General features: G+C 57.2%; 1 protein-coding gene across 2 annotated transcripts in view; it reads left to right on the forward strand.

Annotated features, from left to right (window-relative positions):
- Cdh4 (cadherin 4) overlaps positions 1–23,343 on the forward strand; it is a 408,941-nt gene that overhangs the window by 132,425 nt on the left and 253,173 nt on the right. Inside the window, exon 1 of one of the 2 annotated variants that reach the window (XM_046433122.2) lies at positions 15,866–16,987. The exons of the other annotated variant lie outside the window; for it this stretch is intronic. The gene's annotated coding sequence lies outside the window, so the exon portion shown is untranslated. Of the gene's footprint in view, positions 1–15,865; positions 16,988–23,343 lie in introns of those variants that run through there. 2 annotated transcript variants of the gene reach the window in all.

The following is a 23,343-nucleotide window of genomic DNA, read 5'->3' on the forward strand; positions in this document are numbered from 1 at the left end:
GTGATTGCCTTTCATTTCCCGGGCTGGGCCCCAAACAGGCTGTGACCCCACATGTCGAGGTCCGGGCACCCTTGGCTTGTATCTCATGTGTCAGGAAATTATACGAGATGATGCCTGATCCCGCTGGTCCATATGGACCTTGGTTCCTCATTTAAGGATTCTTTACACTGCATGATGGAGAAGAAGAACCATCCTTAAGTAGCTTTGTGTGTGGCTTGAGTTCTGAAAAGATTGCTCATCCCAGTGGGAATTTATGTGAAAGCCTTCAGCCCCTGCAGAATAGCCAGGTTTCCATATTTATCAACTGGGCTCTTCTCCTGTGAATAACGTCTCGGGTGCAGGCTCAGTGAGTTGCCTGGGTTAACGAATTTCAAAGGTGGAACTGTGGTTTGAGGCGTCTCATCTGGTGGCTTGCTGCTTGAGTGTTGGTATTGATTCAGCTTTTTAAATTTTTGCGACTGTTGAAGACTTTTCAGCACCTCCTACAGAAGCAGGATGAGGAGGGAGACGCGTCAGCTGCTTATTTTCTTTGCGGTCACTTCTTGGGATGCATTCTTTTTAGGCAGGCGAGGACCCCGAGTGAGGCCTGGTCACGGGGGAACCTAGCAGAGAGCTGGGTCCTGAGCAGGCCGCACCAGAGGGAGGTGAGTGTCACTGCTTCCTGTCTCACCTCTTCCCATCCATGGGTCCCCCACGGCCCCGCCCCGCATGCCATCTACTGATCTGACTTCCATAATGATACCCCGGGGAAAGGCAGAGCTGGCGTCTAATCCTGCAGCTTCTTAAAAGTTGCACTCGTGATGTGTCTCCTCCCAAGTTAGCAGGCGAGAAAAAGGTTTTATTAAGAAGCAGATGAAGAAATGAAAATCAAACTTCCTGGGAACAATTATATCAGTTTATAATAAGTCATAGAAATTTGAAAGGAAGGGGGAAAAAAGCCAGCAAAGAGTACATTGAGGATATTAAATTAAGTAATTTTAATGTCACCATTTGATATCCAGGAACACGAACAATTTGTAGTTCTTGAAACTGTCAAGTCGAAGCATTCATCTTCCTGTCGTGGGAGCAGTGGCATTGATGGGATCCTACGTCCCAGGTACCTGAAGAAGGAGCTCAAATTGCACTTTGAAGATGCAGGTTGCTGCGGGGCCAGCCGAGCAGGCAAGGCTGAGGTCACTGCGTTCACAGTTGTCCAATCCTGTCTCAAGAGATTGGGCCTCTCTGAGCCCTGCCCAGAGTCCTGCCCATGGTGTGAGGAGGGTCCTGATGGCCCTGCTCCCAGCCCTGGGGGCAGGAGCCAGTGGGCCGTGGCCTCTTGGCCTGGCAGGGCTCAGCCCTTGGCTTCTGCTTCACAGACAGATGGCGCCCACAGGGCCACTCACCTGCCAACACTCCACGGCTGTGGATTTGTTTTCATTTACTGAACAGCCGAACGCTTTGCGTCTGTCCCTCTGCGGGTTGCACAGTGCTGTGGGAGCACCTGGAAAGCAAGCTCCTCGGGGTGCCCTGCCTGTACTGGTGGTGCCTGCTCCCGTAGCCGTGTGTTCTTCCACTGCTGGCCGCAGTGGACGAGGCCTGTTCTCCGGGTGTGATGACTAAGGGGGACAGCCAGGTAAATGGCAGTTACAACCAAGGAGCAAGTGTGACTGAGACGTGCCGTCACATGGGGCAGGCAGGAGTAGGGCAGCGGGGGGTCAGCCAGATGCAGGTGAGGGAGGAACAGCAGAGATGGCAGCCCAGGGTCAGGGTCTCTGGCACGTTCAGCGTCAAGTCTGTGTGGGCCTCCCCAGCACAGCACGGGGACACGATGCTCAGCAGCCGTGACTTGCTGGCTGGCCTCGTGGACAGGTAGAAGGCATGGCCCATACTGCATGGTGGTTTGGACATTTAGGGGCATTTTAGTGGCTTTATGGAGATATGATTTACAGGGCATCCATTGGATCTCCACGTATTCATGGTGACTGAGCTCACCACTCCCTAACTTTCCACACTTTAGCACCACAGGAAGTCCTCTGTGATTCTCTCTCAAGTGTGGATTCGCACCACCACCAAGCCAAGGGCCCTGACCGCTCCACAGGAGTGGTCTCCACAGGAGCTCACCTTTCAATAAACCAACACTCAGCACGCCACAGCGTTAGGGAGGGTGAGCAGGAAGGCCGCGTGGTAGGGGGGGTGTCACGGACACACTGCAGGGGCCAAAGGCTGGTCCCCTGCGTGAAGGCAACACCTGCAATGTCATTGTCACAGTGTGGACAGCTGACCCCAAGGCCCCTCTGGCTCAGGCAGAGGCGTACTTCTCTGGAATGGCGAAGGACTGCCACAGGGTTCTGGTGATGTCCTACTGTGTCTGTGGCAGTCGTCCCCGGAAAGATTCAATGTGCAATTCTAACAAATTCTGCAAAAGACCAGTGAGATGTGTAGGTTCAAGGTCTGGACTCAATTCTAAACTACAGGAACAACAGGCGGGTTGAGCAGGTGCCCACGGGGACTCTCCCCACCCCTCGGTATGCCCTGGCCTTCCTGACTCAGGCCTGAAGGGTGGGAGTGGCACTCCAGGCATCGAGGTAACCAAAATGTCCTCCCACTTTTCCCAAACTGCCCTTGGTGGTGGGGCCAACCCACAAGAGTGCTTGACTGTGAGGTCCTGAAGGACCCTGAGTATGGTTTGTCCATCGCACCTCAGCATGGGTCCATGTGGGTGTGAAGTGTGAGCCATGGGTAGAAGGGAGGGAGGAGAGGTGGGTGGGTGGGAGGGAGGAGAGGTGGGTGGGCGGGCGGGTGGGTGGAAGGGAGGATGGGTGAGTGGGTGGGTGGAAGGAAGGATGGGAAGGTAGGTACATGGATGGATGGATAAATGGACAGGTGGAAGGAAAGGAGGATTCATGGGTAACTGGATGCTTGGATGAGTTTTAAATATTACCATTCCCTCAAAGCTCTCGGGAGCCTGCTGCCTAGCCTATGTGCTATTTACCATCTCCGTCCTTCTGGTGTAGACGGGCCTCTCCACCACTAGGCAGGCCGTGTTGGCAGTGTGGTACATGACATGAAAACTTGGCTGCTGTGAGAACCTCAAGTTATTTAAGAATCTGAGGTTTTCCTGTAAGTCAGTGGATCTCAGCCTGGACTCATTTTGCCCCCACCCCATGGGCATTTAGCAGGCTCCAGGAACATTTCTGATTGTCACAACTCGAGGGAGGGTCCTCCTGGCCTCTAGTGGGTAGAATCCAGGGGTGCTGCTCAACCTCACGTGATGCACTGCATGACCCCCTCCATCACAGAATGATCCATCCCAACGGCCCAAAGTGCTGGGGTTGAAAAACTCTGCTCAAGGTGCCCAGCTATTATATAATCCTCGGGGTAAGAAAGACTTCCTTGGACAAAATACATGCTGAAACAGCTCTTGCACCAACAAAATCAGGAGCTGTGGGCAGGCAGCCCAGAGAGGGGCTCTGTGAGGCTATTTCTTGTGGTATCTTTAGAGCAACAGATGCGTCCTGCATGTTGACTGTGACATTAGTGTGACTACATCTGCGTAGGTAAAGACGCTGTTGGTCTATAAATGCAGCCAAGCTCCTGAGAATAACAGGAGGGCTTCTTCTGGGGTGAGCAAGTTAACACAGAGAATGAGAAGCCTGGATGCATAATAGGGTCATAAATGGAAGTTCACTGCACAAAGAAGAATCAGTGTTCTAATTTGTCAGAAAATTACTGACTGGTAAGAGGTGCTTTGTACCAGAGTTCTCCTTTTCAGAGTGAGAATTTTCCTTGAAAGAGAGAAAACCTGTGTTTACAGTGTCCACCCAAAGCAGAGTCGACAAAGAGGACAATGAGGACTTACACGGTGTTGCCATGACCACAGGGCCCTCCTCGAGGTGGGATGGCCACCACCATCTGCTGCAGGCTGTGGCAGTCAGCTCCCCCACTTACCTGGGTAACGAGCTTCATCTCCAACCAGTTTCTTGTACCCCAAAGCATCCTGTCTGCATGTACCAGGTATGGAGGACGGTGGCTTGTCTTATCCTCCTTTAAGTACCTCTGTTAATGGTGCCACGTGGTTAGAGAGCCAGAACTGTGAGCAGGATATGGAGCCACCTAGATTCAACACACAGAGCGGTCGGCATTGGCAGTGACTGTGATGTGAGAATGACAGTGGCAGTGATGGTGAAGTTGATGGTAGTGGTGACACCACCAGACTGTGCTGGCAGTGATTAGATGGTGGTGGCCTATGAAGATGACAGTGGTGATGATAAGATGGTAGTGGTGATGATGGTGATGATGATAAAGACAGTGGTGGTGGAGGTGGTGGTGGTGGTGATGATGGTGATAAAGATGGTGGAGGTGGTGGTGATGATGGTGATAAAGATGGTGGTGGTGGTGATGGTGGTGGTGGTGGTGTGGTGGTGATGATGATAAAGACAGTGGTGGTGGAGGTGATGATGGTGATGATGATGATGATGAAGGTGATGATGGTGATGATGGTGATGACAATGGTGGTGGTGGTGGTGATGATGATAAAGATGGTGGTGGTGGTGGTGGAGGTGATGATGGTGACAATGATGATGAAGGTGGTGGTGGTGGTGGTGGTGATGATAGTGATGATGATGGTGATGAAGAAGAAGATGATGTTGGTGATGATGGTGATGATGGTGTTGATGAAGATGGTAGTGGTGATGATGGTGATAAAGATGGTGGTGGTGGTGGTGATGATGGTGATAAAGATGGTGGTGGTGGTGATGGTGGTGGTGATGATGGTGATGATGGTGTTGATGAAGATGGTTGTGGTGATGATGATGGTGATGATGGTGACGATGATGATAAAGTTGGTGCTGATGGAGGTGATATGACAATGAAGGTGGTGGTATGGGCAATGTGCATGATAAGGATCTGGTGATCATAGTGTTGGTGGTGGTCATGGCAGGGGTGGACACAGTGGAAGTGACGACAGTGACAGTGATGATAAAGGAGGTGGTAATGACTTGGGGGTGGGTTGACTCAGTGAGTGAAGCCCTGGCAGGGTCAGCAGAGCAAGCCACTGGCTCTGCTCACCCCTTTGATGATCTGCATCCTCTGACCTGCACACCTAGTGCCTAAGAATAACAGGAGGGCTCCTCCATTCCTCCTGCTCCTCCATTCCTCCTGCATCTGAGCCCGGCCATCCCCGCGTCCTTCTGTCCTGGAGCCCAGCAAGCTCGGTCTGGTCTCAGGCCTTTTCTCTGTCCTTCATGGGAAGTCCCACCCAGGTCTCCCTCTGACTATCTCCTTTGGGTCAATATGTTTGCAACTCACACTGTCCCCTGGAGAATTCCTTGATGGCCCCCTCACGGTCTGTCTTCACGGGCTGGCATTGCCCAGTAGTCTGGTTTTGCTCTCCCTGACTTGTTGGAATACCCGCTGCTGCAGAGTGGTCCAGTGAGAGCAGAGAGCACCCTAGTGCTCAGGGGAGTCAAGCAGGAAGCTGTCAGTGAGAATTCATGGCTGAGAGCTTTGTATACCTTGTGGCCTTGGGTCAGTGTCTGGGCAGCTCTGAGGGCCTCCAGGAAGAGGCAAGATGACCATGAGTTACCCTACACCCAGGACCCCTGTCTAATCACGTCATGGTTCTTCATAGCCACGTACTGAAACCCTCTTGAGTGGCAGGGGCTTGGGCCCCAGGATCTTAGTGCTGGCCATCCACCAAGCTCCTTAGAGATGCCCACATTGGGCAAGGCTGAGGACCAGTGCACATCACAGGGTGCCCACAGTGAGAGCTAGGAGACGGCGGGGGGAGGGACACAGGCAGGCAGACATTGGGAGGATGTCACAGATCTGGGGTGGTGAGGGGTGTCTCAGGCGTCAGGATGCCCATCGTCACCTTGTGGGGAGCAAGGCTGTGCTCTGTGCCCTTAGGTGACTTCCTGCTGTTGATGCTAAAGAACCAAGACTCAGCCAAGACCTTCGAAACAGAAATGCCCCCAGTTCCACCTGCCCAGGCATTCAGAGACAGAGGTAGGGACCCGGCAGAAGTCAGCTCCACGCCAAGATGGGAGAAGGGAGGCGGAACCTCGGTGACCCATGGAAGGTCCCAGGGCAGGGCCTAACAGCCACCGTGTTGTGCCTGATGCACCGTCTGAGCGGCCAAGCTGACCCTGGGGCCCACGAGGACCTCCACCCCTGGAGGAAACAGCCGTGAGCTGTGAGGACACCAGGGCAGAGACCCAGGAAAGAAGCCCTGGGCAAGCAGAGGCTGACAGCACGCTCTGAGCCCACAGCGGGGTCAGCGGTCATCCACCTCAGCAGGAAGCCAGTAGGTATGCACAGGTGTGAACCTGCGGAGACGGGATTGGGAGCACTTCCCACTGGCAAGGAATGGACACCGACTAGAGGGGGTCCGCCATTGGTGTGGCCCAGGCAGCTCTGTTACTGGGTCAGCCAACGTGAGTGACTGGGCAGCTCTGCCTGGTGCTGGACTTTCACAGCACAGCGCTGCTCTGCCCCTAAGGAGTTCAGGTGCACACCCATGATCTAAGGGCAACACCCACCTCCCCAGCTGGGCCCGGGCCAGACGTTCCCTTGATGCCTGGCCTTGCTGGAATGACTGACAGGGTGGGGTCCCAGTTTGCCCACCTCGCAGACCCAGTCGGTGGTCTCTGAGCTCTTGGGCACAGCCTGGCTTCATAGGGTCTGTGTCTGGAACAAGGGTTCTGGACATGGAAGAGTCTTGCTGAGGCTGCAGAGGTCAGACTGCCTGCCAGGTGTGAGTGAAGGTGTCCCAGGTGGCCAGGTAGCCCCTGCAGGAGGGGAGCGTGTTGAGTGGGTATCCTGGAGACCCGTGGGCAGCAGAGACCTCGCTGTGGGAGAGGGTAGTGGGCGTTGAACATGGGTGCAGGTGGCAGCATGCTCCGGGGGTCATTGTTGGGAGTATCTGGCTCAGTGAGAGGCAAGAGCTGTCACCTGATGCCGTGAACAGCTCCACCAGCTTCCCTGGCAGCCGGTGGCCAGCTCAGGCCCTCTGCCCCCACCCGCCCTGACAGGGTGCAGCACCCTGACTGGAGCCCTGCTGCAGGCCAGCCCCCTGCTCCTGGGGCCATGACTTGTGCACATTTACCTACCAGGAAGGCCGTGAGGGCCAGTTTCCTGATGCTGAACTTGAGCAGCATTCATAGTCTCCGAAAGGCAAATGTGTCCCTGTCCCCCAGTGTTTCACAGGTGGATACTGGCAATCTAGAGGCAGATGTAAAAGAAAAGAGAAAAGAAAGTTTCAGGCACAGCTGGGGGCTATGGAGGCTGCCCGGGAGCGCCACTTCCGCTCTCCCCGCAGTGGAGGGTCTCAGGAAGCAGCCGGGCGCTGCCCCCCGTCCTCGGCCATGCATGGTCAATGACTGACACTGGTTCTGTGAACAATGACACGCTGACTGTCAGCGCCTGACCCCAGTGTGGGGAGGAGCCTGCAGAGGGAATTGGAAAGTGACTGGCCTCTGCTGGCCGGACCAGGCGGAGGCCCGGGATGGCAGCTTCTTCCCACAGGCTCCTGGAGGCTGTGAACTGGGCAGAGGGCTGGGCCCCCTCCTGAGCCTTGGTGCCCAGGCCCTACAGTGCCAGGGACCCACAGGACAGGCAGCTGTGGTGGGGAGGGGCTGATGGCTTTTGTCCTCACCTGCCACTCTCTGGAATTGGCACCTTATCCTCCAGTGTGGCCGTATCTGGGAGGTTGTCCACTTAGCCTGTGTGCTGTCCCCTTCAGAGGACAGCACTGCAGGGCTCTCACTGAACAAGACCACCTGTGAGGACAGATGGGCTGAGGGGTCAGCCTGAACCCAAGGCCAAGTGCATGAAGAACTGGGATACCCACTAAAACTGGGGTGGACACAAGGCACCCCTGGTCCCAGCCCTGTGCTGGCCTGCACCTCGGTCATCAGGAGCTCTTGGGCCCAACCAGGCTTTCCAGTGTGAGGGCTGCTGAGGACGGGTGTTGGCTGGATTAATGAGCAAATTTGGCAATCCTGTGGCGCCAGGATCTGTTGAAGGGGACGCATGATGGCGAGGGCGTCCACCTTCCTAACGGCGTTTCTGAAATCGTCTTGCGGGTCACAACTGTAGCCTCACCCTGGCTCTTAAAGATGCGGGCGCCCTGAGATCTCCATCCAGCCAAATGGGGCAGGTTGCTTTGCACTCTGTGGGGAGGGGGTGAGGCCAACACCTGGAGGAAGGCCACGGCTGTGCAGCCAGTAACCTGACTATGGTGTGCTCCTGCGTCCTGGCCGGGGCTCCTGAATCCATTCTGCCTCCATGTTCTGAAGCTAACGAAATCACGTGAAAACACGGCGTTGGGGGGAGTCCCCCATAAGCTTCTGCCTCTTCCAGTGCAGACAGGCTGAGTCCCCTCCCAGGCCTGCCTTGAGCCCCAGCCTTCAGCCACGGCCTCCCTGCTCTGCTCTGCCTGGGGACGCTCCCTTGGTTCTGTCCTTGTCAGTGACTGACCATTTTGCAAACCCAGATGGGAGGAGGTATCTTCTTTGTGAGCACGACCCCCACCCGTCTGTTGAAGTCCCAAATTGTCCCATGAAACCCCTTGATTCAGAGTATACTACTTTTCAGGAAACTCAACATGTCAGGGCCCTGATTGGGGTTGGAAACGTACTGAAAAGAGGGACAGGTCATGCCCAGAGGGACCGAAGGGACCACTGAAACCATGCCATGTACAGAAGACCCCATGGGGTGTTCCTGTGTGACGGCTTCGGCTATAACCTACTGACCAGCTTAGAGTCCCGCTGAGTGAGTGTGGCTGAGTGGGGACACTCTGGGCTCTTCTCTGGTGTGGGAGATGAGAAGTCACCTATAATTCAGCTGAAAAGCGACAGTCTGGAACTGGGCTATGGGCAGGGATCTCCTGGTCCATGATGGCCTCGAGGCCCCTCCTGGTCACGAGCCAGGCTCCCTTCTGCTCCTGCGTGCAGCACTGGTCCCTGAATAGCGCTTACTACTAGGGAGGTCAATTGGTTTGGGCAATGCTGGACACAAAGGCTCTCCTCAGCTGGGAGCCAGGCTGTAGTGGCCCCGCGCCTCTGGGATCCAGCTTTATTAACCGTCCAGTACCTGCCTCGACTGGCCTGCTCCTTCAGGTGAGAGGTGATCTAGTCTTTGTGTGAGCTGAGCCCGAGTCCCCTCCCAAGCCAGCGTGGACACTCCCGCCAGCACGCACTGTGGCCTTGGAGCTGTTACCAAACTAATCTTCGCGGAGAACAAAGAAGCCGGCTTCAAAACCGGGAGCACAGTGAGAAGAAGAGTTCTCCGGGGCGCACGCACGTTCGCATTCTCACTGTCTGATGAGCTAAACGCTGTTGAATCTGGGCTCTTCATTAAGCAGGTCGGAAGCGAGCACGGGGTGGCCCGTGTGGGTGTTCCGTGCCTTTGCTCTTGAATGACAAGCTGAGCGCCCCAGGTGCCCGACTCAGACCTCGACCTGGCCTGGGGGAGCGGGAGGGACAGGGCGCTGTGTGTTTTCTTCCTCTCTGGGAACAAGGAAGGAGTCTGTTGGAGTGTTCGCTGGAGATTCTGTGCTTGATTATATGAAAATAGAAAACCTGCTACTTCCTAGTTTTTAGTATAGCGCCAGAAAGAATGGAATTACTTTGGGAATTATGCATAAAAAAACCTTCCTGGGAGCTGTGATGATGGGGGGAGCAGCGAGTATCCCACTGGGCTCCTAAGTCCCCTCCCCTCTCTCTTCAAACATGTCAGGTACTTCGTAGCAAAGCACGCTCACCTGCAATAGCGGAGCTGTCTTTTATTTTCTTAGCCGTTATCATCCTTTGGCATGGTGGGGCTCTGTGTGACAGGTGGCATGTGGCACCCTCCTGAAAATCCCGTGTCCATGCGGATTTCACGCGGGTCGTGCACACACTTGAGGGATCGTGTTGGGGGACATTTTTCAGCAACAGGGTCAACGGCTGCACTGGGGTTCTGAGTGTCTGTCTCCTGGTGTCTGTCTGCCCACCCCTATCCATTTTAAACTCGGTTTCCTTGTGGGTAAGACCTCCTGTTTGCAAAGGTTACTTTTAATTTGGGGCTTAGGAAATCGTTAGAAACCACAAACCAAAATCACAGGTTTTCAAGTCTGGCGGATGCTTTGGAGGGTATAAAATAGGGCTCTCAGGGGTGACGTGCAGATCTTGACTTTCTGGTACATCCTCCAGTTTCCAGACAACTCTGTCTGCCCAAGTTCACAGAAAAAGAAAGCCTCCCACTGGGGCTGGGAGGCGCCAGGGTCACATCTTCCCTAGGGACAGTTTTTAACTTTGAGAGTGGATCCAGTTTAGCTCACAGGTGGTTTGGGTGGAATGCGCTCCCGCCCACGGAAGGAGCTGTGAATGTCCACATGGGGGCTGTCCTCGGGCCACAGCGCCTTTGAACTGCGGAGTTTAGTGGGTATTTATGGAGAGCCAGAAGAGTCCCGCTCTTTGACCCACAGGTCAGACTGGCTGATCAGAGGTGGTTAAGCTTCTCTCCAGATGTGAAGTATGTGAACACAGTGGACTGCAGCCCTGCTCACGCGCCTCTGTGTGGTCAGGAGACGGGCCGCACACTACTGTGTTAAAGCACAAGTCACAAGTGTCTCCCGTGACAAAGGGGAAGCCCAGGAGGTGACTCAGACAGTCCCAAGTCACCACCGTGCATCCTCCGGGTGTCGCTGCAGGGGCACTGGTCCCCTCCTTGCAGAATGCCAGCACAGCACAGGGACGCAGGGTGCCTATCATTTCCTAAGCTCCCTGGGGACACTTTCTTGGTTTTGCATCCTGGGTCCACTCTTTCTCCGTCAGGAATGATGCCCCCACTTTCTGCAGTGCCTGCTGGTGCCAGGCTCGCAGCCACCATCAGCCAGGTCTCATGAACACCTGTGGAGGCTGAAAGCACCTCCATCTCCCAAAGGAAGAAATGGCCCAGTGTGGGGAGGTCCCCTCCTGCGGCCACACAGCTGGCTCTCAGACTCAGCTCGTGACCAGTTGCAGGACACACAGTACGTGCCACCTCTGGGGGCCCTCAGTGATGCCTGTCCTGCGTCCACCATAGTCCTGGCCTCTGAGGGGTCATACAACCACAATTTGTCCCCAAGTCCCCCTCACTGGGACACCAGTTTCAAGGTCAGAGGTTCCCAAAACCATGCTTGGGATCAGTGATTCTCTAGGGCTCGAAACACTAGAAACATGCCCTCGGTTAGATTCTCCAGGGAGAGACACAGGTTGGGATCAGCCAGGGCAGGGCAAACAAAGGGCAGAGTCAGACATCACCAAGAGGAGCTCTGGGGTCCTCTCCCGTTGGAAGCTGGACCTCATCCAGCTGTCCTCCCATCTCAGAGTTGGGACTCTGCATGTGGAACCCTGTCAGGGAAGGAGGCTCCCTGGAGCCTGGGTCCAGAGTATTTCAGGAGCTGCCTCAGAGGCAGGAGCAACTGTCCGGTGCTGACCCAGCCTCCCATCTCGTCTCTCTGGTCCCCTGACACCAGGAGACCCAAGCTCCCCAGCATCATGCTGTCCCACCAGCTGGCCCAAGGTGCCCAGGGAAGGCAGACTGCTCCCCCCGGGCAGGACGCTGGGGGCCAGGGCACAAGCAGCCCGGCCAAGGTTGACCCCTCACCACCACTTCCCTTAGCACGAAGTCTGGACGTCTGTGAACTTGGACTTCACCGCCTCCTGGGAAGCGCAGTTATCAGCTCGGTTTGGGTGGATTGTTCTATCAACTCAGCAAACAGTACTGCTGGCTTACATTCTCCAGTAAGCAGAATCTCCCACGTGTCTGCTCTAAGATGAAGCATGAATCATTTCCTCCCCTTTTGCTGAAGAGTAGACTTAACTAGGCCCCCAGAATTAGGCTATGCAGTAAAACTTGTTTTTACTTAAACTTTTTTCAATTAAAAACTGTGCCTTGGGGTTGGAGGCTACCCCAGCGCTGCAGTGGCGAGATCTGACCATGGGTTCTGCTCCTGTGGTGGGGGGTCCCAATTCCTGGGAGGGGTGGAAAGCCCTGACTCCGCCCTTTGGCAATCCTGTGTTGTAAGGCTGGGCCTCCTTGGTGTTTCTTCCGCCTAAATGTGGTGAAACTCAGGAAGGAGTCAGTGCCTTTGACTTAGTTTCACACCTTTATTGTGAGTCTGTGATGGAATTCCTGACAGCACCGTGTGTGACCACGAAGGCAGACTTCTGGCAGACTTCCTGGATTTTACCAGCAGCCTCCAGCAAGACCGTGGGAGCCCACTGCAGGGCACAGCTGTCCCTGTGCCTCCACAGAGGGCTGTGCCCGTGGGCTGGGGAGCTCCTCCCATGAAGAGCAGTGAACACCTGTCGTGTCAGTCACAGGTCGTTTAACCCGACCTCAGCCTTCACTTCCAGAAACAGCCTGCTTTAGGAGTCACTGCTAACCGATGGGCACCGTGACTTTATTTGTAAGCAGGGAGCTGGATTTCTGATTCGCTGAGCAGATTGCTTACGGTTCTCAGTTCTGTGTTCTTACAGTAAAACCCATCGTGGGCGATGTCCACCACATCTGAGCCTTTGTTCAGGCAGCTCTCTCCAGGCTGGGAGCGCGGCTGCCACACTGCCTCTTATTTTACCTCCAGGGCTGGTGGCGAGGAGGGTGGCCTTGGAGATCTGTGCAGTACGTGCCTGCTGGGGTCTTGCCCCTGGCCTGTTTGCCACCCCAGTCTCCTCTTGTGACGACTCTCCGGGGCCGTTGTGCCAGGCCCTGTGGAGGGTGGCCGCAGGCCGAGGAGCTGAGGGCCACCGCACTGGACTGTGGAGTCCCTTTGCTCCCTGGAGCTTTAGAAAACACCCCCTGGGCTGGTGGTTCTCATGAGTGTCCCTTGATGGACAGGTGACATAGTGCCTGGGGGTCGATACCCATGGGACTGGACAGACAGACTTATTCTCGGGTTCTCAGGAAGGTCCCCCCTGGGAGGAGAGGGAAGTGCAGTTTGTAATCACCTGCCCGGGGCCACCGAGTCGCATCAAACCCTCTTTAGAACACGATTCTGGTTGCTTCCAAAATTCTCTTTTCTTGAAACATCTTCCAGTGCTTCCCCCCACCCCCGGTTCCTTTTCTGTGCTGCCAAGGGCATTCCTGGGCGCGCGGCGGATGCTGGCAGCAAATACTCGGGAGCGTCTGTTGTTTCTGCCGCGGGTGAGATTTTACAGCGTCATTGAACGTTTTGGAACGTGACGTCCAAGTGCAAGCTGCAGACTCCGTTGTAAACTTAGGGTTCTTCATTGCTGTTTTAGAAAACTGCTCCCTGATATAATGTGTTCCTGGCATCTCTGAAAATAGTAAAGACTCAAGTCAAATGAAGCAAGAACAGTTTCTGTTTGGTTTCACTCTGTGGAGCCTTTAGGTCGTAGTGACCACCATGTAATTAATAATGAGCCTGATGTAAGGAGCCTGCGTCAGATGAGCCAGCAGGGAGACCCGCCGGACGGCAGTGTGTGTGCAGCCTCTGCTGCCCCGTGACCACTTTGAGCACAGCTTTGAAAAACACAAAGGAAAATGTGGTGCGTCTGCTGACCTTGCGTCCGGAGGGGAACCTCACTGACCACAGGGAAGGATTTAGCAGTGTCCTGCAGCCCCCTGTCTCCTTTAAGTGCCCAGAACTAAAATTCCAATCGGGAAAAACCACTGTCCGGAAACACAGGGCTTCTGCCCTGGAGCCTCGGAGGCCCTGCTGCTAGCCTCCCTTCATCCCCCTCCCCCCCCCACACACACACGCACAGGCACGTGCTCGCACACATGCACACGCACACACACGTGGACGTAGCTGTGACTTGGAGATGCTGCCTCGTACTCTGTGGTAAAGTAAACCAGACCCTGCTTTCACAGTGGTCTGTAGATGCCCCTGTGGTTGCGATTCTGTCATGGACCACAAGTGAACGCCGCTCTGAGATAGATTTGCAGCATCGTGTTAGACTGATTTGCAAATGTCTTCCTCTACAATATGGTTTTGCATCTGCCTGTGTGTGCGGCAGCCAAATGCGCAGTCCTGGTGGTACTGAAGAACAGGACTGAGGCCAGAGCCAGCCCCCAGATACCCTCAGCTGTCCCCCACCCCCCTCCAGGCTGTGCTATCGGGATGGCCACAGTGGCCGCAGGAACAGGGAGCATGCAGTGCTGATCAGGGAGGACGCTCCGCGGCTCTCTGTTGGAATTTTAGTCAGCATTAAAGATCAGCCACAGGATCCCCACATTTGCTTTTCAAGCATCGTTTAGCATTGTTTGAGCTCTTATTCCACAAAGGCTCTGTTAACGCCTGCGTAAGACCTGGAGTTGGGCTGTCCCTGGGGAGACGGAAGTCCCAGGCAGCCTCCGCAGGGCCCGGGCCTGCCACACTCACCAAGAAGCAGGTGTGCACATGTGTGTGTTCTGAACATAGATATGTACACATGTTTTTTCTAAGCTTAGGCTCGTAACACACGTTTATCCATATCCAACGTAAGTAGAAATTGGATCTTCACAGCCCTGCCATGGGCGGTGCCCACAGAGACCCTGTTTTATAGCTGAGAGACTCTCAGGGCCCAAGTGAGAGCCAGGAGCAGGAGTGGGACGGGCTCTCGGCCTCCCTGGCTTCAGACCTGCTCAGCCCTGTGCTCAGGGCCTCCGCAGCCAGAGAGCCACCCAGCTGAGCCCTGGGCTGAGGGAGATGGGCCAGGGACTGCAGACCGTCCACCCACATAAGACTAATTCAGAATGCAGTGGGGACAGGACGGTGGCTGCTGTGTCATCAGGACCGCGAGATGCTCTGAGGCCAGCCAGTGAACAGGCCACAGCTGGCACTTTTACAGGAGGAATTTAATGTGGGAGCCTGGATCCAGGTGTTAGAGAGACAGGGAGTCCAGCAGAGGACATAAAGCCAGCCCCGCTGGCTCCTGGGGCTGAGGGGCAAGCAGGGACTGAGGGCATGCCCTGCAGCAGAGGGAGAGGGGCCCCCTCAGACTCCCGTGCCTGACCTCGGCCTGCGTCTTGTAGGAGCCCATGTGGTGGCCAGGGAGGGCCGCAGCTCGCACTAGGGCCCGGGGTTAGGGAAGGGCAGGGCAGATCCCAGGGCGGACGGCAATTGCAGCCCCAGTGGGCAGTAAGAAGCTGCACCAGATTGTGTTGCGTGGTCTCAGGACGGCGCTGGGGACGTGGAGCAGGCCCTCCAGGGTGAGAAACAGCGAGGGGAAGGGCGCTCGGCTTGCCATTGAGGAAGAGGAGTGGGCACCCACCAGAGCAGCTGTGCAAGGAGGGGCGTGTCCAGGTGACCCCCCAATATGCGATGACCTTCCCCGTCTGGTGTGTCCAGCTCGCCCTCACCTGGCGTCTCAGTCCTGGAGGGCTGGGGTGGGATTGAGGAGGGTCATGTGGCTGGGCCCCTGCCTCTCCTCTGCCTTGGCCATGGCTGCTCCTCAGTAGTGGCCGCGTGTCCTGCTCACGAGGGCATTTTAAGGAAGCTCGCTGCCACCACTGTGTGTCCTTCCCTGAGGGAGAGGGGCCCATCTGCAGAAGTCCACGGGCTGGGGATGGCCACAGCCGTGCACATGTGGAGCCCTGGGCAGCTTGTGAGGGGCAAGCAGAGCTCCTGGGACGAGAGCCAGACAGTCTGTGACGGCAGGTGACAGTGACGGCCTGAGTGGCGTCATCCCCTCCGTGACTGGCGGGGAGCAGAGCTGCTCAGAGAACAAATCACACCTCTAAATTGGGAAGTGAGAAGCAGGCGCCCAGACAACCAAGATGGGACTTGGGTCCCAGACACCACCCACGCTGCAGGACAGCCACCATGGGCACGTGCGGGAGGTCAGCCAGAGGACAAGGAGGCACTGCCAGCCCTTGTAGGTGCCAGGACAGAAAAATGAGGTGGCCGGGCAGTGCCGGGAGCCAGGCGTGCTGTCTGCCTGGAGCAGACGTGTCCAGGGGCGACACACACTTCCATCATCAGGGTCCACCAGCACGTGAAGGGGGCCTGTGGTGTGCGGGTTTCTCACGGGAGTCACCCTGTGCCTGGGGCCTGCTGAGCCGGCACCCAGAGAGCAGCACTCGAGGAGAAACCCCAGGACGAGGGAAGGCAGAGCAGACTTGCTGCTCCTCGGCCATGTCCATGGAGAGGACATCAGAATGTGGCCCTTCCTGGCGGCCTCCTGGGTGGCCACTGCTCTGTGGAGAGGCTGCTTCCAGCTCTGCCGCCCACGGCCTCGTGATGGGTCCCACCAGCTCCTCCTCTGACTGGGCTTCATGGAGCCGCTGTGAAAGGCGCTTCTGCAGAGAGAACCGGCAGAAGCCACGGTCACCACCAGTCTGGTGTCCTGCGCCTGTGTGCAGAGCCAGGTTTGGACCCATTTCTCCCAGCACTTGGCAAGTGCGGGTTCCTGGGGACATCAGCTGCCTGCCGGCCGCAGCCCATGGGGGTAACCACTCCAAGTTCCTCCTGACCCTCCCCTGATGGGAGACGCTGGACACAGTGATCCCAGCGCACTTGCTCCCCTTTGAGCCAAGACCTCAGTCCACAGAGCGTCCACTCTCTCCGGAGGGCGTTGGGTTTCTGGCTTGGAGTTTCCGGGTGTCAGGACAGGCTGTCACAGAGAAGGTGGTGGGCGGGGGGAGGATTGCTGCCCTGGTGAGCCGTGCTTTCCTTCACTCCTGAGATCCAGTGAGCGGAAAGCCCACGCACATGAGAGAAACTCAGGAAGGGCAGGGTTTCTAATTCTAGTTGTTAGTCCCCGTCATGCTGGAAGTGGACACATCCCCGAAGCGTGCACAGTGACATGAAGGTACATGTGCACAAGGCCCTGTGGCCCAGCAGGCTGGGCGTTCTGAGGGTGAGGCTGGTGCTGCCGCGGCAGGAAGTGCTGCGTGGCTGGTGACATTCACACGTGGATGTCACAGTCGCAGGAGAGTCCCCGTCCTGCTGGGATCCTGCCCTCATCCCTCCCAGGGAGGACTGGGTGAAACTCCGGGAAGAGTCACCTCTGGCTGCATAACCTTGAGCAAATACCAGGTCAGTGACGCTGGTGTCCAGCACATGTCCTCTCTGTGACTTCCCCTGTGACTAGAATGAGTGGCTCGTGTGAGCACCTCAGTTAAAGGTCTGCTTTCTAAAATGCAAATTTGTGTGTCCCTGAGTATTTCAGGTGCTTGGGGACCGTGTTTCATTCTTGTTTATACCCCTGGTCCCTGGTGGATGGACGAACTCGTGTCTCCATGTCCCTGTCCTGTGGGCAGCACCACTCTGGGCCAGCCACTGGGAAGGTAGGGTAGGACAGAGGAACCAACGTGACCTCCTGAGGGCAGGGACCTTGGGGACCTCGATCTTGAGGGTCCCCAAGCCTAGATGCCAAGGAGTGAGTTTGATAGCAGCCTGGAGCCACAGGAGGGCCAGGCTGGAGAGAGGGACATTGACCCCCACCTGCTGTGGCCCTAGAAGCCGCGGGCTAGGAGAAGGCCTGCATGCCCAGTCCTGTCCCGTTCCAAGGGGCTCTTTTATTAATGAACTTTATTTCATGGATGAGTCCTAGGTGCACGGCAGAGTGGAGGGGAGGGTATGGAGACTTCCCAGACGCCACCCCGTTCACGAGTAGCCTCCCGACTGTCAGCATCTTCCCTGCGAGTTCCACTGCTACCGCTAGTGAGCCCGTGGCAATGCTGAGGTGGCCCAGAGCATGGTCCACGTGAGGCCACCTTGGCTGCTGCACGTGCGTGGGTCTGGACCGCAGGGCACGTAGGGTCTCCCCGCCCACGGGCCACCCCTCTGCCTGCCACACTGCCCACGCTGTCTCTGCAGCTCTCCTCTTCCAGAGCCTAACAGCGGCCAGCGGCCTCCTCAGACCGGCTTCTTTCCCTCCATGGCATGCATCGGGCGCCCCGTCTCTTCAGGCTCCACAGCGCATTTCCTTTCGTGCTGACGGGTGGTCCCTCCTCTGGGGAGGCTGCCGCTTACCCAGCTCCTGGGGCATCTGGTGGCTCCAGGTTGGGGCTCGAGGGTGAGGCCGCCACAGCCACCCTGCCTGGGTCACCTCCGGGGCCCACGGGGAGAGTGAGGGTCTAGGGAGGGGCCACCCTGGGCTGTGTCCCCAGCAGTGAGGGTGTGGAGACATCCCTGCTGTCCTGACTTGCACCCTGGTGACACGCTTCCTTGTCATCTGTGCATTTCCTTCAGGGTAGTGTCTGTTGGGGCCTTGACCCCTTTTTACGGTGGGCTGTCTGTTGAGTCCTGTGAGTCCCGTGGACAGTCTCCACAGCAGCCCGTATCCGACGTGTCCTTCGGTACGTGTTCTCCTGGCCTGTGGCCTTCTTTGCCTTGTCCCGAAGGCGTCCTTCACAGAGCGAGATCTTGACTTTCAGTGACATTCAGCTCATCAATTCCTTCCTTCACGGATCCTGCCCTTGGTGCTTTATCCAGACGCCATCACCCACCCCGGTCAGCCAAGGTCACCTACTCTCCTCCTGCTGCCTTCTGAGAGTCTGGCAGTTCTCGCTTTCCAGTTAGCCCACGATCCACGGTGGCTTGGGCTCCGTGCCGGGCGTGAGGCCTGCGCCCACGTTCCGTCTTCGCACCTGGACCCGTTCACCCCACCCTTTATTCACACTGGACTGGAAGTCAGGCTGGCTGCAGACAATCACTCAGGGGTGGAGCGGGGGTGGCTGCTCAGGGGCCGGAGGACGGGGCTGCCAGGGACAGAGCTCCTGGGGAGGTGAGGGCCGGGAGCACACCTGGGGTAGGCCGCCTGCGTCCACTGCGTGAGGCCAGGGACACCTTCTCAGCACAACTGTGATCCGGGTGAACTTAATTACTTGCTCTCAAACATGGGCTTCTCTTCCTTCTCACCCTGGCGTGAGCCTCATCCTGAGTGGGTGGGACCGTTGCTCTAGGGAAGTGATGTGGGGGTTCCCATTTCAGCTTGGCCTAGGAACAGCTCCGGTCGCCCATAGGTGCTTTCCAGTGGAGCGTCTGGGTCCCACCACTCCCCTGAGCACCCACTAGCTGCCCAGTGTCCCAGCCATGAAGCGGTGATGCCGCCCTGCAGCGTCCATCAGGGCTGACAGCTGGATCCCCAGCTGCCACGTTCACCCCACGAGGACTTCAGGATGCCAGTCTGCGGTTTCCCATGTGCCATTTGGAGCACCAGGGCCCTGTCCAGAGACAGGGTGCTCCCAACAGCCTGAGAAGCTGGAGGCTGCCGTGAGCCTTCCTCCATGAAGAAGTCTCTGTGTCTGTTCAACAGGTGGCGTCGGAGGACCGCGACTCCTCCCTGGCTGCAGGGAGGGGGCTGTGATTGGCCGAGGCCTTCAGTGTCCAGCGTCTCCTTCAGGCCATGCAGGTGGCCCTGGGCCATCCTCACCTCCTGCTGGCACAGTGGTGTGGTGACTCTGAGGGTGGGTCCGGGCTCACTCCCCTGCCCGCAGCCCGGCATTCTGCACAGGTCGGAGCAGGGACGGGGATGTGACTGACAGCTACAACCAAGTTCCGTTCCTTGGTAGTGGAATACAGCAGTTCCTAATTTTTAAAAAGAGCATCCAGAATGACTTGTTTGTTCCAGGCCTCTGTAAACAAACACATGGAGCCTGCGTGGGTCCCTGTGGAATGATCCCTCTAAGTGGCTCGGGCTCAGCGACGTCCTGCAGAGGTGATTGCTCCAGGACTGTTCCCCATGCAGTGAATTATATAGTGGTTGGGTTTATACAGGGCTGGGTTATTCTAAATTGCAGGATAAGTTCTAAAGTACGAGAAGCATGCACTCTATCAAAGGTGTCGTGTGGCCTCGGGTAGCAGGAGCGCCGGGCGAGCAGAGGCCTGGAAGGGAGAGAAGCTGGTCCCGTGTTGATGCAGCTGGTTCTGTCACTCAGTCAGCCTCATCGTGAGGTTGGAGATGGCTTTGGTAACCCCCTCCCAGGGGCGTAGAGGTGCACTCTGCCCCGTCCAGGTGCGTCTTCAGCCACGTGACGGTGTCGACCGCTCCTGCAGGTGCACACGGACCCCGGCTAACCCCCAGCACCCACAGCCTGGTCTAACCACACTGTGGCAAAGCAGCGTTGACCTGAGTCTAAACTGAAATCTTCCCTCCCCGCCCCTCGAGAGGTGATGCTGAGTGCTGATGGCCGTGGCCCAGGTCAAGTTGACCTGGACGGGGCTGATTTGGGCGCCCAGTGGGCCTTCATAAGAAACCCCTGCTCCTGAATGCTGCGCACACATTCAGGAAGCCATCTTCTCCCCAACCCCAGCAAGTGGCCAAGGTCATGAGCCAGGGTTCACAGGTTAAAATACCGAGGCCGAGCAGTTACACCCCAGCCGGGGTCTGAGCCCCCTGTGGCTGGTCCACAGCCCACCTCCCCAGCCGCTGGAATACCAGTGGCGTCCTCTCGGGACGCAGGTCAGTAGCCGTGGGCCAGGGATCTGCCTTTTAAAGATCTCTTCAGATGACCATGATGGTGGCCTGACTTTGGGAGCTGCTCACAAATTCCTGGTAGAGGAAAGTCAAATAGTTTGTGTTTCCATAAAAAAGTGAAGCCTACCTCTACGCAGGGCCCAGCAGACCCTCCCTCGGGTTCTATCTGGGGAAATTAAAGCGGCTCAGGGAACATTAAGGCACTACTGACCGCCACCAAAGCTGGAGGCTCGGACACCAGCACCCAGCTCCCCAGACGGTGGGCCTCCCGGGAGCACTGCCTAGGAGTGCGGCCACGAGGTGGGCGAGGCCTGGCCCCTGGAGCACTCCCGCATGACTGTCACATGAGAACCCAGTGTGGAACCCTCGTGGGTCCACTCACAGGGCACTCGGGGAGAAGCCAAATGGATGTCTTAAAAAGTCACCCAGGGGCTGCGTCTGCTGGCAGCAGGAGTCTGCGGGGGAGCAAGGACACTGGGGAAGTGCTCTGTGCTCCATCCTGGTGGGCTGTGGACAGGGGCCGAGGGATGGGCAGATGTGTGACGAAGCAAAGAGACGTTGTGATTCAGGTGAGAAATCCCTGCCCAGAGGCCTCCACACTGAGATCTGGGAAGTCCCCCTCCATGTCTTACAGGTGCCAATGGGTGGGTCACCAGGAAGCGCGTTTGGGTGTAAGGTCGCGGGACACATTATTTTCCCAAACACATGGGTGAATTTTTAAAAGGTAGGAAAGTGAAGGACCTAAAATCATAACGCTGTGGACAGACGGCCGTGCCGAGATGCTCTTCCTTCAGGGAGAGCCTGAGGTACAGGATGGTCACTTGTGATTAGCTGCTGGCAGGAGGTTTGGGACCCCTCGTTTGCCGAGCACGGGTCCTGGGCAGTTTTCAGCCACCACTGAGACACAAGGAGGTGAGCGGGAGCAGGGTGGGCTGAATCTAGACTCTGGGATGCACAGGATCAGGAGGTGGGACCCTGCTGGTACCGTCCCCACATCCTGCTGGCTCAGTGCAGTGAACTGGCCCCAGGTAGCTCAGCCCAGGAGACAGCTGGCCCTGACAAGGCTCCGTTCCCAGCAGCCCTTCCATAGAAAGGGACACCTTCAGCTTGGTCCCTCCGAGAAGGAGGCTCCCAGGCAGGCCCCTGAGCCTGCTGGAGACTTGGCCTCCCGGGCTGCACCTCTGAGGCCTGACCACTTGTCTAACAGAAGAGAAGTCGGCAGGGCTGGGCCACAGCACGGTCACGTTCACGGGCCCCAGAGGGCAGCTGCCGTGAGTGCATTTGGGTCCATCAAGTCCCCACAGACCGCTCCTCCGTTGAGAGTGGCTGCCATCCTGTAATAGCAGCAGTTTCAACAGGGAACAAGGATGACCATGTTTTAACATGTCCCTGTGGAGCGCAGTGACAGGGCTGAGGCTGAGCTGTTGTGCACGTCGCCCTTTCCTTCTGATTCCACTGCTGTGCCCACACGGCACACCTGCAGCTGGTGGGAAGGCCAGCAGGACTGGGCAGCCTGGGCGCAGGTGCCCTCTGGCCTGGCTGCTGAGGGCACGTGGGGTCTGCAGCTGCCCTGAATGTCAGAGTCCCCAGGGTCTGCAAGCGTCTGCCGCGGTCACCTGCATCGTGCTTCGCAGCACCATGGCCGTGAGGCTGAGGACAGGACGTTCCAGAGCGAGTCCAGGAGGAAGCTGTGCTCAGCGACAGATGCTGCTGGTCAGGAAGGGCACTTGGGCAGAAGCCATGGTAGCCCCGTGGTCAGTGCAGCCGACGTTCTCAGACACGCCCCTTCCCGTGGTTGGACACGCCTGTTACCTGGGGCTGCAGCCTCCACATGGGTGACTCTGAGACTGTGCTCATGGGCGCTCCCTGCCCAGGTGAGCCCACCTGTGGCACGAGCCTGTGTGACCGTCACGTGAGAACCCAGAGTGGAACCTCCCGAGTCATGAAAGGGTACAGAATCACCCCAGGATAATCCAAGTGCTCACAAGGGTGGTCGATGGCACGTCAGCCATCTGACAATGGGTGATCTGTGCAAGGTCCAGGTGGTCACTCAGGGCACGACTGCTGACCAGACGTGATCAGCACTGGGTAACTGTCTGCTGCGCCAGGTCCTGGGGAACCAAGCGCCTTGTACAAGACTGCGGGGCGCTGTCGCCGACTCCACAGCATCAACACGTGCAAGTCAGGCAGCCCTCCGTGCCAGGCGAGAGCGGAGACTTGGTTTTCCTCAGACTGAGTTCTCCCCTGACCTGTCCATCATGTGGAAAGCCCAGAGGTAGCACGTGGCTCCCAGCAGAGCTCCCTCTGTGACAAGTTGGGCCAAAGCGCTGGGGTCCAGCATGTTCAGCCCTGCATGGGTTACTGTGGGCTCTGAGCTTGGTTCTGATGTCCACCACCTGCACACAAGGTGGGCAGTTCAGACCTCTGTCCCCTGACCTCCTGCAGACAGGCGTTCTGAGCAGACAGTGTGTGACCCGGGAGGCTGGTGACTCAATGGGGGGAGCAGAGAGCAAGACACGAGAGGAGGGAGACGGCTCAGGATGATGCCCGGTGGTGTGCTGGGCAGGAGGGTTTGCGGGGCACAGGTAGGGCACAGGTAGTCTGTCCTGCAGGATTCGTGCAAGGAGTCAAATGTCCGTGAAGCAGGCTTGCGGAGGGAGAGGGAGAAGGGGAAGACCAGTCTGCCCTGGTTTCTCTGTTGTTTGGGCTGCGGTGGTTTCTGTGGGATTGGGTGGTGGGGGCGGTCAGTGTTGTTGGTGGTGTCAGTGCTGGTGTAGGTGGCAGTGGTGGTGCCGACAGTGCTGGTGTGGATATCCATGGTGGTGCTGGTGCTGATGGTGCTGCTGTCGGTGCTTCTGCTGGAGAGGCTGGTGCTGGGTCTCTGTGAGTCTTCTCCTCCTGGTGGTGACTCTTTCAGATAGGTGGCTGGCTGCTGTGTCCCAGGCATTGCTGGGACTCGCGATGCCCTGTG

The sequence above is a fragment of the Marmota monax genome, unplaced genomic scaffold (genome assembly GCF_021218885.2).
Source record: "Marmota monax isolate L192 unplaced genomic scaffold, Marmota_monax_Labrador192_F-V1.1 WCK01_AAM20220418_F8-fsc00014, whole genome shotgun sequence".
Classification (NCBI taxonomy): Eukaryota; Metazoa; Chordata; class Mammalia; order Rodentia; family Sciuridae; genus Marmota; species Marmota monax.